We start from the raw sequence: 20,477 nt of genomic DNA, 5'->3' as shown, positions 1-20,477 counted from the left end.
GCAGCTGAAACCCCAGCGATATCCAACTTATCAGGAGTTTTACAAAGGTGCGTTTGTTGAACTCCCGGCACACCCTGGGCTCCTGATGCCTGTCTGCGCCATAGTCAAAGCGCACCAGGAGAACTATGAAAAACACAGCAAAGAGGTGGATCAAGCATTCGAACAGCTGCAGCGGGACGGACCAGCTGAGAATGCTTGGACCGCCTTTGCGCCTGAAGTTGACATAGATCGCCTGGAGTGCATAGCGGAACGAGAAGACGTTGATCCAGAAGAAGATGAACAAGACGATGTCCCGGATTACCAGATTCTTCGTGGAAATGGAGACGGAGTCGTACCACAGATAGAGGCACCACAGATGACTGCTGAATTTGTCAGGAGGATGTTCAGGAGTCTAAACGAGACGCAGGCAGCCATTTTTTACGCTGTCCGCCAGTGGTGTCAGAAGCGTGTGTGGGGTCACAATCCAGAGCAGTTTTTTTACTTTTTGTCAGGCGGTGCTGGCTGTGGGAAGTCACACGTCATCAAGTGCGTACACGCGGAGGCAACCAAGATTCTGCGACAACTCCCTCGACTCCGGGAAGAAGGGGATCTCTCAGTGCCTACGGTGCTGTTGTCTGCTTTTACTGGAACGGCAGCATTCAACATCTCCGGTAAAACGCTGCATTCCCTTTTAAAGCTGCCACGGAGTCTGAAGCCACCATACCAGGGACTTGGAAACTCCCTTGATGAAGTGAGAGCAGCTTTACGCGATGTGGAGATCCTTATCATCGACGAGGTATCCATGATCTCAAAGGACATGTTTGCTTACATCAACTGGAGATTTCAGCAGATCAAAGGCAGCAAGAAGCCTTTTGGAGGGATCTCTTGTCTCGCCGTAGGGGATTATTATCAGCTGCCCCCGACAGGTAAAGCCAAACCGCTGTGTGTGTTTGAAGAGGATGTGCTGGACTTCTGGAAGGACAATTTTCAAATCGTCACCCTGACAGAGATTATGCGCCAGAAAGAAGACCTCGCTTTCGCTCAGTTGTTGAACAGACTGCGAGCAAAGCCGAAGGCCGAACCTCTCAGGGAAGACGATAGAGCTTTGTTACTCCAGGCTGTGAAAAATTCAGAAGACTGTCCGCGTGAAGCTCTGCACATATTCGCCACCAACAAAGAAGTCCTCAAGTTCAATACCGAAACTGTGCAGGCCCTTTACACTGACATCATAACAATTGATGCTGAAGACTACAGGAAAGACCCCACAACAGGAGGGATGAAGAGACTACGCAAACCCGCCACTGGAAAAAAGGACAACTTACTTGACACCATAGAAGTTGCCGTGGGAGTTCGTGTAATGGTGACCAGGAATCTGGACGTAGAAGACGGAATCGTCAACGGATGTTTTGGCAGGATTGCAAACATCGTCACCAAACAGAAGGATGGATTCGCCACAGTGGAGATGCTAGGCCTTCAACTTGACAATCCAAACGCCGGCCAGAAACACCGCAAAAAAGTAGGAGGTGAAGAAGACGTCTTGGTCTACATCGAGAGATCCGAAGAGACTCTGAGGAAAGGAGCGGTTCGTCGTCAGTTTCCCATCAAGTTAGCTTACGCCTGCACAGCCCACAAAGTTCAAGGCATGACAATGCAGTCTGCAGTAGTGTCCTTGAAGAAGATTTTTGAGCCAGGAATGGCCTACGTTGCCCTTAGCAGAACCACTTCCCTACGTGGATTACACATCACAGACTTCGACGAGAAGAAGATATATGCAAATCCAGAAATCACAGCCTCTTTGCAGGCCATGAGGACAGCACCAGTCGAAGAAATTATGCCACTTCTGCGGCACGTTAGGGAGAACAGGCAGGAACATACCCTCACCATCATTCACCACAACACAGAAGGACTTGGACCCCACATCGAGGACATCAGATTGCATCATGAGCTGCGTCACGCGGATATTCTCTGTCTGACGGAAACACACCTGTCCGGATCGTCTACTTCATCGGATCTCCAATTGGACGGATATAACCTATTTACCCGCCACAGACACGTCTCCTACTCCACGCATCAAGACATTGGGAAGAAGAACGGAGGTGGAGTTGCAATATATTGCAAGGAGCACATTCCAGCTCAGCCCCGGCAATATATACAAAATGTGACCGATCTGGAGTTCGTTGTCATCAAATTAGATTCGCCAATAAAGGCAGCCATCGTAGCTGTGTATAGGCCGCCACAGTACAACGTTGGCGATTTTTTGACTAACCTGAAGGGTATGCTGGATTATCTTGACCTCGCACACGACGACCTTGTCATCATCTGTGGAGACTTTAATGAGGACCTCCTGCACACTGGGAAAAAACCTATTCTGGAGTTGTTTCAAGCTCGAGGGTACACTCAACTGATTACAACAGCGACGACGGACAAACACACACTACTCGATCATATCTTTATTTCGAATCCGGACCTCTGCCTTCAGTCGGGTGTTATACAGAGCTACCACAGTTACCACAATCCTGTGTACTGTGTTTTGCGTCTGACATAGGTGGTTTTGTTTTGGTTGTCGTTGGGAAATGTTTTGCAGTGTAATGCCAACGGATTGGCTTGCATGGTTGTGTTTGTGTTATGCCATACAGAACCGTTGGGACCAAGCATGCATTAACGGTGCGGGTTGGGCTTTCCGACAGCCTTAGCCAACGGGTTGGCGTGTATGGTTGAGTTTTGGTGTTAGGCCATACGGAACCGTGGCACTGTGCATTCATTAACGGTGCCAGTGGGCTCAGAACAGCCTTAGCCAACGGGTTGGCGTGTATGGTTGAGTTTTGGTGTTAGGCCATACGGAACCGTGGCACTGTGCATTCATTAACGGTGCCAGTGGGCTCAGAACAGCCTTAGCCAACGGGTTGGCTCGTATGGTTGAGTTGTGGTGAGACGTATGGTCGTCTTGAGGTTTTGTGGCGCTGAGCTACCAGGATAGAAGAGCAGTACCTACAGCAGCAGGAAGGACGAAGATAGAAGTAGACTGGCAGCTTCAGGGAGGACACTGGCAGCAGCACCAGCGACAGACAGGATACAGTGAGGATTATTGTGGCAGCTCCAGGGAAGCAGTAAGTGAGTAACAGCACTAACATGAAGATAGCAAGGTAAAGGGGGAGGTAGTAAGACACTATTATATTAGAAGTTTTAACTTTAATTTGTTCGACAATCTGTACTAAATGTATTATATGCAGTTCATTGTTATTCTGTCATTAATATGTGCCCTTCTGTAAAGTTGCAGGAAGAGACAAAAGCAGTCCTGTCCAAGACTGGATGCTACTCTGCAATATACCATCCAAAGCTAAGTGTTAAAACATTTTGATTCAATCACTGTACTACTGCACATCATAACCACATTTGTAGGAAAATGTTAATCCTAATCTCATTTTGATGTTGATGTTTTTCAGCAGTTGTGCAGTTGAAGTCAGAATGCCTGAGAAGATCAAGTGTGCTACAACACTAATGATGACAGCATCTGAATACCGGCATCTGTGGTAAGCATAAGATTAGTAGTGTCTTTCTGTAAAGTTAAATTGTGAATTTACTTTTATTTACTAGTTTATTAGTATTTGGGTATGATAATGATCCCATTATTCATTTATTATTTACAGGATGGGACCAGTAGTTGAAGGCACTGAAGACCAGAGCAAAGGCCAATGCTGAAGACAGAAGAAGCAGAGAAGTAAGCATACTAAAGCACCGATGTAAGTTCATAAATACTTCTAGTAAAATCTAGTGTTTCAGTCCATTTTATTATACACTGAGCTTAGAATTTTAAAGTGTAAACGGTTCTCTTGCAAGACAAATCAAACCTGTCTTTCAAACTTTGTTTTTCATAAGTCTTGTGGAGTCAAAACAATTCAAATAAATTTACTAATGGTATCACATCTGTTATACTTCCTCTACCACAGGACATCCAGCCTGTAAGACGAGTCAGATCCAGTGGCTAGATGGCGGGCGATCCTTCATCTAATAATCCGAAGATCAGTTAATCTTAATATGTTTAGAAATTATTTGACCATACAACATAATTGGTTTAATTTCTAAATATATTAATATTCCATATATTAGGTTAAATGAATGTGTTTTTGCAATGTCTGCGCCATGCCAGAAGAGGATGGGTTTCCCCCTTTGTTGAGTCGGGTTCCTCTCAAGGTTTTTACCTCCTAACTTTATGGAGTTTTTTCCTTGCCACTGTCGCCATTGGCTTGCTCACTGGGGGTGTTGTGCCAGATCCTGTCTCTTTCCCGGGTCCTTTCCAACTAGGGTTTCCAAAACGGGTTTTTGAGTTCATTAAAATCGTGTAAATAATTAATATTAAATTAAATATATAGGACTGCACAATTTTTTTTAAATTAAAAATAAACCATGTTATGGCGATTATCAAAACTAAAACAGCTGCAATTCTTTAAACCACTGTATAAATGTATATATAAAATATATATACGTAAAAATATAATGTGTATCTATCTAAACATCTGCATGTATTTACATTTATTTATGTGACTATGTATATATCTTTATTAATTTATATGTAACTGTCTATATATATATATATATATATATATATATATATATATATATATATATATATAATTATAAACATAAAAATTAATTAATTCAAAATAATAATTAAGTGATGTTTAAAATTAGTGTTTTACAATTTAAAGCTTAGTTATATTTTATTATATATTGAGTAACATATAAATTTATTTTATTAGAATTCTGTAAAGTAAAATGGTCACATATTCATATTTGATATTATACAGTAAAATTGTCGCATTGCAAGAGTAATATTTCTGTTTTCACTTTTATAATTTTAATAGTGGTAATACAATAAGGGTATAATATTTAAATGACTTCACTGAAATGTTTACTGGTAGCCAATAAAACACTTTAGGATCTAGATGCGTGACTGGGATCAGGATTGGTGGACAGGATTTGGCACAACAGGTGCTTTTCTTAATAATTTTAATAAACATTTTAGGTGAATTGGCAAATCAAGCCTGTTTGTCTTTATTGAATGGTTCATTGAGATGGTAAGAACTTACTTTTAAGTTAGGTTTATACATTTCTCTAAATGAAGACCACATTAAGTGTAAATATTTATTTATTGTTTTATTATAATTCTGCAAATCAACTATGTGTACTTATCCAAGACCACAATATGTCTGAATATTCAATAAGCAAACTTTAGTATCTAAACCTGGAAAAAAAAATCACACTCTTACTTGATCTGGAAAGGTATCATTAATCATTTGAGTTTTCACTTCCTGGATTGCTGTTGTAGCTCAGAAGATCATTCACTGCTTATGTCACTCATATTTTGAACTGCATGCTAGTACAGTACTACTCGTACTATTTTAGTCTGTCTTTCTGTGGCAGAAATAATACAAGTGTTATGTAGGTTTGTAGTTCTAAATTCAGCATCATTACATTTTTTTTAATAACCTGCCTATATCTCATATGATAACAAATGTCTGCTTTGCTTTCACTTTGTGCTCAATACATAAACATTTCTACATGATTGCATAGAATCACTTTAACTATGCAGCCTGTTTACAAACTTTTGTGCTGAGTCAAATCTGCAATATTTGACATAATTTTGTAGATATACATTAGTCTTCTCTGTTATATCTTTATTATTGATGAACACTACATGTGTTTTGGCAATAGCGTTGTTGATGGAAGTTCCTGGCTTTTTTTTTTTTTTTTTCATCTTCCGGCCTTTAGTATTGTGGTATTGGTGCTGAAATTGCTTAAAAGTCTTCATTGGAGTGCTGAAAGGTTGAGAGCATGACATCTAGAAGCTGGCTCTATCTCATGCCTTCCTTCCCAAGTCTCTGGACTATTCAGAAGTTAAAACTAATGCATTTATTTACTTTTTATTAATTATACACAAAATTAAAAACAGAAAACGGAGTGTCTATTCCTACTAACTTCTGTGTCAGCTTCTGTGGTCTCGTCTTTTTCAAGTTTTATAAATAGCAGAAAATCCTGCTATTTTAAATAAGTTTAAATCTATACTTATTTGCACTTAATGTAAAATTTAATATTTCGGATTCATACAAGGTACTTGAAGTATGTGAATTTGACTTTTCTGAAATTTAGGTCCTGGAAAACCCTTGAAAACAGCCATGAAAAGGTACCTGAAACATACTTTCATTTCTTTAAGGCAGTATATATGACATTATTGTTCATTTTGGCTTAGATAAAAACGATAATTTAACACAAAATTAACAATGCAGCGAGTGTTAAGAACAGAGGCATTTCACCGCACGAGATCTCGCGGTATTACATTGAGGTGAAAAGCGGTTCTCGTGATATCATTATAATTGTTTTTCTGGTAAAATCTTTCATAGTGCTTGCATTACATTGTTTGCAATTTTATTGCATTGCATGTGCTGTTTGGGAATGCAAATTCTGCACAAGCTTAGAGCACGTCTCTATCTCAGCAGCTCGGTCCACAAACTCTTTCTCTGCATATGCTGTGAGTTTAGAATGCTTAATCCTATGTGAACAGTGTTGCCAACTTTTTTCAATGTGAAGTAGCTATACCCCGCTTGAAAAGTCGCCAAATGTCGCTAAATGACGTCATGCACTCATTAGCATATTCATGACGTCAGTACGTCGTATTGTCTTGCGTCTCTGTGCTCACATACTGCTATTTGATGCAGCCAAATTCAATAAAACTGTTTTCATTTATATATTTCATAGATATATTGATATATTTTACGGTTTCTTTTGTCGGACAACGGGGTAAATATGAAATAGTGACTGAAACGCAGCCCATTAGGACTACATAACCAGCTCTCGAAGATATATCTACACTAAAATCGTTATCATAATCACAACATTGTCTAAAAAAATTAAATACACATACGATTGTATGTGTACACAATGGCTGTGCTGTGATTTCGGCTATACTTGCATGTAAAATAGAGTTAGAAGCATCAGAATATATTTTTTTATCTGAAAATGCTGCTTCTCTGCCGCTCACTGAACAGAGCAGACGCAGATAGAGAGAGAGAGGGAGAGCGCGCGCGTTGGGAAAGCACGACTTCACGCTCGCGCGGCAGTACCAGAGAGTCTCATAAGCTAAATAAGGTTTTTCCAAGAAGTCGCTAGATTTGTCGCTAGGCGCTTTTTTGAAAATAAGTCGCTAAGGGGGTCTGAAAAGTCGCTAAATACTTTGGCAACACTGTATGTGAAAAAGTGTGTGTGTGTGTGTGTGTGTGTGTGTGTGTGTGTGTGTGTGTGTGTGTAATCTCAAGATTTGTTACGTAAATCATCTATGCCATGCCAACATAGAAGAATACTTCAACATATGCATCGCCATTTCAAAATAAAAGTCACCCTGAATTTGCTTAGGTCCAAATATTAAAATGTAATTTATTTAAACGTCATGAATCGCGCTGTAAAGAAACCAGGCCGTTTCAGGAATATGTAATAATACATAATAAAATCAACTTATATTTTTCAGGTTAATCATGTATTCATAAGAAAAAAAAAGTTTGATTATGGAACCCCTCAAATGCCCCTCACTGAGAAAGAATGACAAACAAGTTTTGTAGATACATTACTTTAAAATTTATTTGCTTATAGCACATGCAATGTTTTTTTCAAAAACGTGTCATTTGCCTCATCAGACAGATGAACCCCATCCCACCTGAACAGTCCACCTCTCTTCCTTATTATAATGTGGTTGTCAATGAACACACCACCAGTCTCAGCCATGAATTTTGTGGCTAAAAAATCCCATTGATTTACAGAATGTATGTGAATTTGAATCTCAACTGTCACTTTCTCACACACAGGCCCATAGGAAATTCGGTGTGTAATTTGTCCGGCACCGTTTGATATAGACCCACAAATGAGGTGTCAAATGTTGCGGCTTATTGAGGAGTGGTGTGCTATGACTTTTTGGAGCGATTGGAGATACGATGTTCAAACAGTGCACAAAAAAGCGGGCTAAAATATCCCATAGACTTTCATTGGCAGAATGTTCATGCATGTTCAACTTCGGCGTGTAACTCGTCCCACACCGTTTGTCATAGACCCATGAATGATGTCTCAAATCGACCGGCTTATTGAGGAGAGGTATGCTATGAATTTTCAAAGCGATCGGGGCGTACAATTATCGTAAAGCAGGCGAGAAATTTTGCCAAAATCTCTCATAGACTAACATTGCCATACAATTTGTGATATCATATCTTTGGATCAGAAAGTCATAGAGGTTTGTAGGTTTGGACTCGGCCTATAAGTAGTGATCTATGATCTTCATAGCCACACCCTAGCAACCAATTACATCACCATAGCAACCGAGGGCCGAGTTTTGCCACTGCAAGCACCACTCACATTTTCTTCAGGAAATGTACATATCTAGTATTACTATTACTGTTCGCCCTGACAAAGCTTCGGCGCGCTACTCCTCCCACACCGTTTGTCGTAGATCCATGAATGAGGTGTCAAATCGACCGGCTCATTGAGGAGAGGTGTGCTTTGACTTTTCTACGCGATCGGACCTACGGTGTTCACACAGCGGAGGAAAGAGCGGGCTAAAAAATCCCATTGATTTACAATGGCAGAATGTCTGTGAATTTGAATCTCAACTGTCACTTTCTCATACACACACACACACACACACACACACACACACACACAGGCCCATAGGAACTTCGGTGCGTAATTTGTCCGGCACCGTTTGCCGTAGACCCATGAATGAGGTTTCAAATGTTGCGGCTTTTTGAGGAGAGCTGTGCTATGACTTTTCGGAGCGATTGGAGCTACAATTTTCAAACAGAGCACGAAAAAGTGGGAAAAAATATCCCATAGACTTTCATTGGCAGAATGTTCATGAAGGCCCATATGAACTTCGGTGTGTAACTCGTCCCACACCGTTTGTCATTGACCCATGAGTGACATCTCAAATCGACCGGCTTATTGAGGAGAGGTGTGCTAAAACTTTTTGAAGCAATCGGGCGTACGATTCTCGTAAAGCGGGTGAGAAATTTGGGCAAAATCTCCTATAGAATTAACATTGCCATACATTTTGTGAGATCATATCTTTGGATCAGAAATTCATAGAGGGTTGTGGATGGGCTCTTTTGACTCGGCCTTTAAGCAGTGACCTTCATAGCCACACCATAGCAACATATTACATCACCCTAGCAACCGAGGGCCGAGTTTTGCCACTGCAAGCACCACTCACATTTTCTTCAGGAAATGTACATATCTAGTTATTATTATTATTCTTCTTCTGAGACCAAAATTTTCTGACTGCTACTCCTCCTAGAGCTTTAACTCTACAAACTCCAAACTCAGCCCAGATCTTCATACTGGTCTAACTCGAGTTGCTATATCTTTTCTAACTAATCGGACTTACGGTTTTCCTAAAAATCCCGATTAAAACTGGGAATAAAATCTCATTGACTTACATTGACGGAATGTTCAAACTCCAACTGTCAAAATTCAAATTTAAACTGCCAGAATCCTTTGAGACTCAAATCAGGCTTCCCTTCTATCTACTATTTCTAATCCGATCAAACTCATTTAAACTCATCTATCTATCTATCTATCTATCTATCTATCTATCTATCTATCTATCAATCTGTCTATCTATAAATCTATCCATCTATTAATCTATCTATCTATCTATAAATCTGTCTATCTATTAATCTATCTATCTATTAATCTGTCTATCTGTAAATCTGTCTATCTATAAATCTGTTTATCTATAAATCTATCTATCTATTAATCTATCTATAAATCTATCTATCTATTAATCTGTCTTTCTATAAATCTATCTATCTATTAATCTATCTATCTATAAATATATCTATCTATTAATCTGTCTATCTATTAATCTATCTATCTATTAATCTATCTATAAATCTATCTATCTATAAATCTACTATCTATTAATCTATCTATTAATCTATCTATCTATAAATCTATCTATCTATTAATCTGTCTTTCTATAAATCTATCTATCTATTAATCTATCTATAAATCTATCTATCTATAAATCTATCTATCTATTAATCTGTCTTTCTATAAATCTATCTATCTATCTATTAATCTATCTATAAATCTATCTATTAATCTGTCTATCTATTAATCTCTTTCTACTAGCGACTTGCTAGTAATGCTAAAATCATGCTAGCGACTTGCTAGTAATGCTAAAATCATGCTAGCGACTTGCTAGTAATGCTAAAAGCATGCTAGCTACTTGCTAGTCATGCTAAAATCATGCTAGCGACTTGCTAGTCATGCTAAAATCATGCTAGCGACTTTGCTAGTCATGCTAAAATAATGCAAGCGACTTGCTAGTCATGCTAAAATCATGCTAGCGACTTGCTAATCATGTTAAAATCATGCTAGCGACTTGCTAGTCATGCTACAATCATGCTAGCAACTAGCTAATCATGCCAGCAACATGCTAGTAACCACCCTGGGTAACCTAGTAACCACATAGCAACACCTTAGCAACCACCTCAGGTACCTTAGCAACCACATAGTAACACCTTAGCAACCACCATGGGTACCTTAGCAACCACATAGCAACACCTTAGCAACCACCCTGGGTATCTTAGCAACCACATAGCAACACCTTAGCAACCGCATAGCAACACCTTAGCAACCACCCCGTGTACCTTAGCAACCGCATAGCAACACCTTAGCAACCACCCCGGGTACCTTAGCAACTGAATAGCAACACCCTAGCAACCACCCCAGACACCATATCTATCTATCTATCTATCTATCTATCTATCTATCTATCTATCTATCTATCTATCTATCTATCTTCAATCTTTAAAACTGCTAAAAACTTTAAACTATTTCAGACTGAAAACCATTAAACTTAAAACTTTTTAAACTTTTACTACTTTTTAAAGCTTTCAAAACTTCTTTAAACTTTAAGGCAAAGCTTTCTCAAGCCAACTTAAAGTTTGTCTCAACGAACTTTTTTATCTAGTTCCATAATATTGTTACAACTGAACCAAATGCATGATGTCTACACACATTATTCATTAATATCTTTTATTTATCTTTAAGAATAAAAACCAACCTGTTTGTTCCTCAGTATCTTCATGTTTGACTCTGAATGTTTCTTCAATCTTCATGTCTTCACTCTCCTCTTTAATAAACTCCATCTTTCTTTGTTCCTCAATATCTTCTTGTTTCAATGTTTCTTCAAACTTCATGTCGCATGGATCTCTGATGATTCTCCAGGAGTTTTTCTGTGTGTTTGTACACTTTGTCCTGTTTAAGATGACAGTAATTAATAGAAAGAAAAATCAATGCAAACTCAATCAGCTCCTAGTTCAGTAGTCAGTGCACTAGTGAGACAGTCAGAGAGTTAATAGACTTATATATAAAATGTATAAAATATACAAATTACCAAAAAGGTTTATATTTAGGCAGGCTATTTTTTAATTTATAACTGGTATTCAATTATTTGTTCATCATATCTAATATATTACACTTTCATGAAATCACTCGTTTGTGTTTGTTGTTGTCGTTTGTAGTCCGCTTGCCGCTGAATCGAAACACTGAATCATTTCACAAATGATTTGGTTCAAATGATTCGGATTCTCAGTTTCTCTCATCACTTCTTATCATCACACGATTGATTCACAATTTCTGTTACTAAAGACTAACGTCTTCAGTATCTCTAAAGCATTACAACGTTATATTTAATAATGATGCATTTACTTTACATAGCTTGTAAAAAACGCTTTATTGATGCAGCAATATTCATTGGTTTAAAAACTTTAAAACCACAAACCTTTCTTCAGGCGACTCACAACAGACGAGGAGCGCGGCGCAGTTTTATGACGTCACATCACCAGAGCAAAATAAAAGTCCCATTGGTGCACTGCTCTCTTGAATCACAAATATATCACAGAAATGCTGTATATAGAATAGAATTTCGTACCCATATGATGATGCTTTTCTAAAGTTACTAACATCGTGAATCTATTAATATTATTCTCTATTTTTATGTACATTTATAACACTTTGTTTTATGTTGATATACCTTGCCATTAAATTCACATTAATCTAGTTAAGGCTGCTGTGTAACTGTTACAAAGGTTGTATGATGGCAAATTTGATCTAGCACTTTTTTGACTATTGTAATCAATCTCTTGTTATTTTGTTATTTTGTTTGTTTGTTTGTTTATTCCTTTTGGAAAGTTGCTGAAACACTGTCAGGGTTTTTATTTTTATTTTGCTATTGAAGCAAATGTGTCGGTTTCTATTTACCACTACAGAAGTTTATTTATAATGAAATATGACTTAGATTTCCCCATAGTATTATTACTTTTTAAAATTTGTATATAATCTGTGATAAAATATGATTATAATATAAACAAGTAACATATTAAGATTTCAGTTTTGGAAATGCATTTACAAAGAAAAGTCATTAATAACAGATCCACACTGAAAATGAACAAATCGTCTGTAAGGATTAGAATAAGGAAAGGAAAGATAATATGGTCTGTATTTGATCTTTTCTATTTCAATGGTAATGTTTTTTTTATGGTGATTTGGTTTTAAATAAATTTTTTTTTCCAGTGTAAAGGAATATGGTTAATTCATTATTGGCAAAAATATGCCAACATATTCAGTTCACTCCATTTCTTAATGAGCTCATGAGCTACATCCTCAACATCTACATGTCCTCAATATCTACATGATTATAGTGAAATTAAAAGCAAAATACCTACAATATCCAGTTAGTCCTGTAGTAAACTCAGAAGAGAAGATCAGGAGACTGAGTGAATCTTCATCAGATCTTGATTGAGATGTTTCTGTGTGTCGCTGCGGTCATCCAGACTGACTAAAACACTCAATCACTTTAGTTTTAGACAGATTTCAGGATCGTCATTAGAAGATAAAATATGCAAAGGATGTAAGCAGTTTCAGGAATTTGCCCAGATTTTCAGCGACTCTAATCCAATCAGCAGAACTATAGACTCATCATCACAGAGATCAGGGAAAGACTCACCTTCAGCCTCTGCATTCATATTTAACTCAGATATTGATCAGAAACAAAGACACCAATTAAAGAAATGAGGCAGAAACATCAACAGCCAATAAAGACAAAAGATGACACTTACCATGATTTCACATTCATGTTCACACACTCCTAAAGCTAAATATATTCATTTTATAAATGTAAATGCCATTTCTCTTTCTGATCAACACAATGGAAACAGGGACAGGAAAACCAAATATGGGCATTAGAGAACACCAGGACAAACTAAGACAAGGAGCACATAGTAAAAACAAAAAACAAACAAACAAAAAAAAAAAAACACAAGGACAGTCCATAAGTGTGACAATCATTGCTGTAAAAGACACACTTATATGGGTTGAAATAAATTTATTGCTTAGGAAATTAAGCAGAAATGTTTAAGTGTAAATGAATCTCTTTTGCTTTAGGTGTGTGTGAATACAAATGTAAAATGAGACTGTCTTCTTTTATCTGTAATGCTCTTGATGTTTCTGTCTCATTTCTTTAATTGTTGTGATTGTTAATGCAAATGAAGACTTGAGTTGTGTGTGAATGTCTTTCCCTGATCTCTGTGATCTTGAGTGCTATAGTTCTGCTGATTGTTTTAGAGCTGCTGAAACTCCAGAGTCTGAGCGACTGAACTAGAACTGATCACATCCTTTAAATACTGTGTTTAAGTAAGAACAGCCTCCTGAAATCTGAATAAACTCCAGTGATTGAGTGCTTTAGTCGGTCTGGATGACTGCAGCGCCACACAGGACCAGCTCTATCAAGAATCTGCTGATCTTCATTTTCCTGCAGGTGTATTAAAGGTATTTTGTTCTCAAAACATTTAACTTCACCGAAATCATAACACTAATATAACATATTTTGTTGTTTTTCTGATAGTTAAAGTTTCTAATAAACAGTTTATTGTGTCTTGTATTTATTACCCAAACTTAATAAAAGAAGATATGGAGTGAACTGAATATGTTGGCATATTTTTGCCAATTAACGAAATGAAAAGGCAATAAAAAAGTAATCAATGAACCATATTCCTTTACACTGCAAAAAAAGTATTTAAAACCAAAACACCATTTAAAAACATTACCAATGAAATAAAAAAAAATCAAATAGAGACCATATTATCATTTCCATCCAATCCTTACAGAAGATTTGTTCATTTTCAGTGTGGATCTGTTATTAATGACTTTTGTTTGTAAATGCATTTCCAAAACTGAAATTTTAATATTTTTACTTGTTTATATTATATTTAGGGCCGGGACTTTAACGCGTTAATTTAGATTAATTAATTACACAAAAATAACGCGTAATTTTTTTTTAACGCATTTTAATCGCACTTAATTTTGCACCGCGGAACGTTTCTCACTGAATGAGTTTCAGTGGACCGATTATACTGGAGCACTAACTAGCGTTCAGACAAAGGAATAGACCTTTTTCACAGAAACCGGAAATACGCAATCGCAGGGTATGCAGACTTCCTGTGTAATGTCAACACAGCAGAAAGCCGGGTAATTTAAAATTAAAATGGAGAGAGTCTACACAACTTCCCTCGCTGATTTGTCAAAGATAACTTTTGCAGACCCCATAAGAGTCGTGTAGGAAAACTCCGTCACAAAGAGGAACAAATTGGATAAAGGATATACGTTTTTCCACTAAGAGTTTATCCGCGTTTATACACGCTTAACGTACGTAAAAAATGACCAGAAAACCCCAAATTTCTGTCATACCTTACTTGGAACAAACACTAACTACTATCAAAAGAACGAGCCCTTATTCCACAGATAAAGTGCATAATATCACGTTAAGCGTTTTCTCCCCCATAGAAGCCCATTATAAGGAAACAGCTTGGTTTATTAACTTACCTTAACAGCGACCAGGGAAGACCAAACTTCTGTTAAATTTCACTTAAAATAAACACTTGCTGCTCTCAAAAGAACGAGCTCTCATTCAGCATATAAAGTGATCGCGCCCCATAGAAGTCTATTATACAAAAAAAAAAAAAGCTTAACGTGGCTTAAAATTTTACTTATAATAAACACTTTCTGCTGTCAAAATAATTAGCTCTTATTGAGCATATAAAGTGAATAATATAAAGTGAATAATATCACGCTTTTCTCCCTATAGAACTCCATTAAGGAAAAAGCTTAACTTGGTTTGTTATAATGGACTTCTATGGGGGGCGCGCACTTTATATGCTGAATAAGAGCTCGTTCTTTTGACAGCAGCAAGTATTTATTATAAGTCAAATTTAACATACGTTTGGTTTTCCCTGGTCGCTGTTGAGGTACGTAAACCACGTTAAGCTGTTTCCTTATAATGGGCTTCTATGGGGGAGAAAACGCTTAACGTGATATTATTCACTTTATATGTGGAATAAGGGCTCGTTCTTTTGATAGTAGTTAATGTTTGTTCCACGTAAGGTCTGACAGAAACTTGCGGTTTCCTGGTCGTTTTTTACATACATTAAGCCACGTTAAGCGTTTTTCACGTTGTTTAACTGGTTACCGGCATACCGGGGCGGAAATGGGTTTACACAGCAATTACGTATTTCCGGCGCAAAATACGGAAGTTGTGAGAAAGGTCTATGCGCATATCACCGCAGCACATCGAGCCTCATGTATCATCACCTCAATGCTTTTACAGAAGGTCTACCTACCTATAGGGTACCTGAATTTCTGAAATGAAGGCTAGTGTATTTCTAAATATCCCAGTGTTTCCCCTACCATTATCTTAGGGGGGCGCGTTCACAATGTCTCCTCCAAGAAAACACAGACTGGGTCGCGGACTCCATTCATAAAAACCGAATCTACTATAGCGCGGAATGCCACGTGAATTCGTCGATTTTTGGATTGATAAATCAAAAGTTGGTCTGTCACTTAATTCAAATCGCGATATGGACTAGTGTCTGTGAAAACTGAAATGCAAAAAGACCGTTTTAATATGAATCCTGCATATACCGTTTGCCTCTGTATGTTAGAATGGCAGAGACGCTTTTTTTTTACACTGCACGCGTGATGCTCCCGGTAATTTTTGGCATTTTCATCTCACATGAACAGATAGACTCAATCTCCAAAGCTACTGCCAGTGTCACTTTTACCGTTTCATTTGAGAAAACTAGCATCATATCATACTTTACACACAGAAACTTCACGGCAACCTGTCAAAATAAAAGTACGGTTTAACATGAAACAGAACAATATTCCTATTTAAATAATTGACAAAAAACAATATATATGATAAAAAATAAATATAACAACAAGATTAACCACTTAATTTTAGAAAAAAATACTATGATTATTGTTTATTGATTTTAACATTTGATTAAAAATAAATAAATGTTTATGCTTTCATTTGATTATGAGAAAAATTAAAACAAGAATTTATAAAAATAAAAAAAAATAGCAAAAGATTGTAAAGCCCTATTGTTCAAAATGTTAAAATAGAGAGTTTTGGATTTATTTGTTCACTGAAATAAATGTTTTCGTTAGGGGAAACACTGTATCCTATTGCTACAGTTAATGGCAATATTGCAATGGTCTGTTGGACTTGGTTGAACAAAAATAAACAATATGTTGTTGCTTAAGTTTATGTATTCAGTCATTATTCAATGGTATACTAAAAATCCATATGAAAAAACTTGCTTCTCACTGTTCTCAGGTCAAATATTTATATGCGATTAAAATGCGATTAATTTCGATTAATTAATTACAAAGCCTCTAATTAATTAGATTAATTTTTTTAATCGAGTCCCGGCCCTAATTATATTCATATTTTAGCACAGAATATATACCAATAAAAAAAAAAAAGTAATAATACTCTGGGGAAATGTAAGTCATATGGTAAATAGAAACTGACACAAATATATTTTTGTGTCCTCATTTGCCTCAGTAGCAAAATAAAAATAAAAACCCTGACAGTGTTTCAGTAACTTTCCAAAACAGGAATAAATAAACAAACAAACAAAATAACAAAATAACAAGAGATTGATTACAATAGTCCAAAGAGTGATAGATTAAATTTCCCATCACACCTCCTTTGTAACAGTTACACAGCAGCATGAACTAGTTTAATGTGAATTTAATGACAAGGTATATCAACATAAAATAAAGTGTTATAAATGTACATAAAAAATAGAGAATAATATTGATAGATTCACGATGTTAGTAACTTTAGAAAAGAATCATCATATGAGTAGGAAATTCTATTCTATAATCAACATTTATATTATGCATATTTGTGATTCTAGAGAGCAGTGCACCAATTGGACTTTTATTTTGTCTGGTGATGTGACGTCATAAAGATCCGCTGCACTCCTCATCTGTTGTGAGTCACCTGAAGAAAGGTTTGTGGTTTTAAAGTTTTTAAACCAATGGATATTGTTGCATCAATAAAGCGTTTTTACAAGCTATGTAAAATAAATCATAATTATTAAATATAACGTTGTAATGTTTTAGTATTACTGAAGACGTTAGCCATTAGTAACAGAGAAGTGCGTCTCATTTCTCTCTATATATCATGAATCAATCGTGTGATGATAAGAAGTGATGATTGAAACTGAGAATCCGAATCATTTGAATCGAATCATTTGTGAAATGGTTCAGTGATTCGAAACGCTCGATTCAGCGGTACGCGGACTACAAACAACAACAACAAACACAAACAAGTGAATCACAACCGAGAATGATTTCATGAATTGATTGAGACGCACACAGAGATTTACTTTGCATTGATTTTTCTTTCTATTATTTATTCTCATCTTAAACAGGTCAAAGTGTTCAAACACAGAAAAACTCCTGGAGAATCAACTGAGATCCATGTAACACACTATTATAAAGATGGTGTTTATTAAAGAGGAGAATGAAGACATGAAGATTGAAGAAACATTCAGAGTCAAACATGAAGACACTGACGAACAAACATCATCAGGTATCTTGGATTTTATTCTCAAAGCTGAAATTAAAGATATTAATGAATAATGTGTGTAGACATCATGCATCTGGTTCAGTTGTAACAATAGTATGGAATTAGTCTATATATATATATATATATATATAATTTTGCACAAAGCTTGAAATGTGAGTAATCATATTTGGTGACTTCATGCTGTCTCCAAACAGTGCTGCAAATATAAAGCAAGTCTGACAATAAAAAAAAAAGCCAAAACAAACCACAAACAAGTTGCATTTAGTTGTAATTATGTGAGGTGTAAGATTGTAATGTATTAGTTGTACACTTCTTTATCTTGTATATATAAAAATTAGGGATGCACGATATGAAAAATTCTAACCGATACCGATAGCCGATAATTAAGTCCTTCTTTTGGCCGATACCGATAACCAATACATTCATATTTTTATATGATAATTTTGTGCACACAGGAGAATACAAAATCTAAGATAAACTAATGAAATTTATATTATATATCTGGGTTTAACAATCATAGCACACAGTCCTGACTCTTCAAAAATGTTTTTATTTTTTTGTGTAAGGCACCACAATTCTAAATAAAATATAATGCTTTGACATTTTGTCAACCTGGAAAAAATGAAAAGTGCATCATGGAGTAAAGTCAGATGTCCAAATGTCTGTGGTAAAGCTTACATGCAGTCCATTCTTATTGATCATATTATGAATGTGTGCAGCAGCCAAATCGTACAAGGCGGGGAATAAAACATCAGAATCGAGATAAAAAACATCTCAACTCTTCAGAATGCTGCAAGCGCAACGCAGGTCATGTGACATGAACCAACCAATCAGCTTCATCCTTTCCCTTAATAACACTGAAAGCACTGGCAAGGTGGAGAAACAGCTTATCAAAGCTGTACAGGAATAAACATTTTTAAATAAATTTGATAAAAGAGCTACTGCAAGTGATTTTTAATGCTGAAAATCTATTTATTCTTTGCTGAAACTACCGCGTCTTTATGGAGAGCGCATGTCATGGCTGCTTAGCAACGGCAGACGCCACTGGAGCTCAAACTACAGAGCGGTTTGGCAAAGACTTTGGGTTTGGAAAGAAAGAGAAGGCGGCGCTTCAGCGTTTTCCACGCGTTTTTATGCGCGACGTGAACGGCCCCTAAAACAGATTCACCGCGATGACGACCTCTGAAGTGAGATATAAGATTGTTAAGACTTAACGTTTTTTTTTTACCTCCTCTCGGAATCCTTGCTAAACGTGTTGCAAATAGCAGTAGCATCGTCCTCCTGTGTCACCGTGAAAAACTTCCAGACCTGCGAAGGCGATGATGACGACACAGATGATGACGACACAGATGAAGACGTATTAAACGCGACAAAGGCTGAGAGTCACTGCAGTTTACAGCTGCAGTCACTTGCACTCGGAAAGCAGATGAATCTCAGATAAACCAGACTGATTGATTGATTTACCAGCAAGAGTACTTTATCGGATCGGGTTTCATTTATTTATCAGAGCAATAAAAATTACGTCTTTTTTACCCATATCGGTCGATCATTTATCAATAAATATCATGCATCCCTAATAAAAATATAAAAAAGGAGGGAATAAGGGGGAAAGAAGAAGGAACAATATATATATATATATAATAGATAAAGAGAAGAAATTAAGAAAATAATTCAAATAATTTTAATACAATTAAGTAAATAAATAGATGAGCGCTGTTCAGGAGCATCAGAGTGGAGCAGTAGGGCATATTTATAAAGAAGGTTCTGTATTTTACCATGAGAACAGTATAAACCAGTGGTTCTCAAACTGATGGAGGGGTACGTGAACAAAATGCTGAGCTTCAAGTGCCCCAATTTAAAGTAACATTAAAGCAAGTATTTCTGACAAGCAAAATTTCACTTTTATTATAAAAACAGTTAAATGGGAGTTAATGGTCAAATGACATAAAGTTACCTAATTTTTGCTGTGAAACCTGACTGCATTCACACCAGCAGCATACGTATGATTGAACGCCCACAGAGTGCTGCTTTAGCAAATCATGCTGCTGTTCATTGTGTCTTTAAAGTAGATTTGAAGCACTTAATAGCATGAAGATCAAATGTTGACAGACTGTACATAGATATTGATTTAAGAAACTCTTCGATACAGAAACATACAGTGTGACTTCCTGCTTTTCATCTTTAAAATATGAGCAAGAGTGCAATTTTCTCTGAATATCCAAATGATTTCAAATGTTGATTTTCTAAGTTAAACAAAAAGGTAATATTAAGTGAACATTTAACATTTTAAATGTAGCCTACATTTTAAACACAATATTATCAGATTTTACAACAAAGCAATAATATATCCAACACAATCCACAACAGAACTGGTGTGAGTCTCTAAGAAACAGCAGCATTTCATCAGTGAATGAATCTTCAGCTTTCAAATTTTCAATGTCATTTTCATTTTGTCTGCATGTTAAGCCTGATAAAGCTACCAGTCTCGGATGGAGCATTGTTCTCTTGATCT

The 20,477-nt window shown here is 36.6% G+C and overlaps 1 protein-coding gene and 1 long non-coding RNA gene across 2 annotated transcripts in view; one reads left to right on the top strand and one right to left on the bottom strand.

The window, feature by feature from the left end:
- LOC141339925 (uncharacterized) overlaps positions 1-20,477 on the bottom strand; it is a 184,729-nt gene that overhangs the window by 32,235 nt on the left and 132,017 nt on the right. The gene's annotated exons all lie outside the window — the stretch shown is intronic.
- On the top strand, positions 3,260-4,548 carry LOC141339973 (uncharacterized). The gene is made up of 3 exons (XR_012356539.1): positions 3,260-3,509; positions 3,627-3,719; positions 3,927-4,548. It is a non-coding gene; the product is annotated as an uncharacterized lncRNA (long non-coding RNA).

Source organism: Garra rufa, chromosome 1, assembly GCF_049309525.1.
Source record: "Garra rufa chromosome 1, GarRuf1.0, whole genome shotgun sequence".
NCBI lineage: Eukaryota > Metazoa > Chordata > Actinopteri > Cypriniformes > Cyprinidae > Garra > Garra rufa.
Note: the sequence above shows the minus strand (reverse complement) of the source record. Positions and strands in the feature narration are given on the sequence as shown.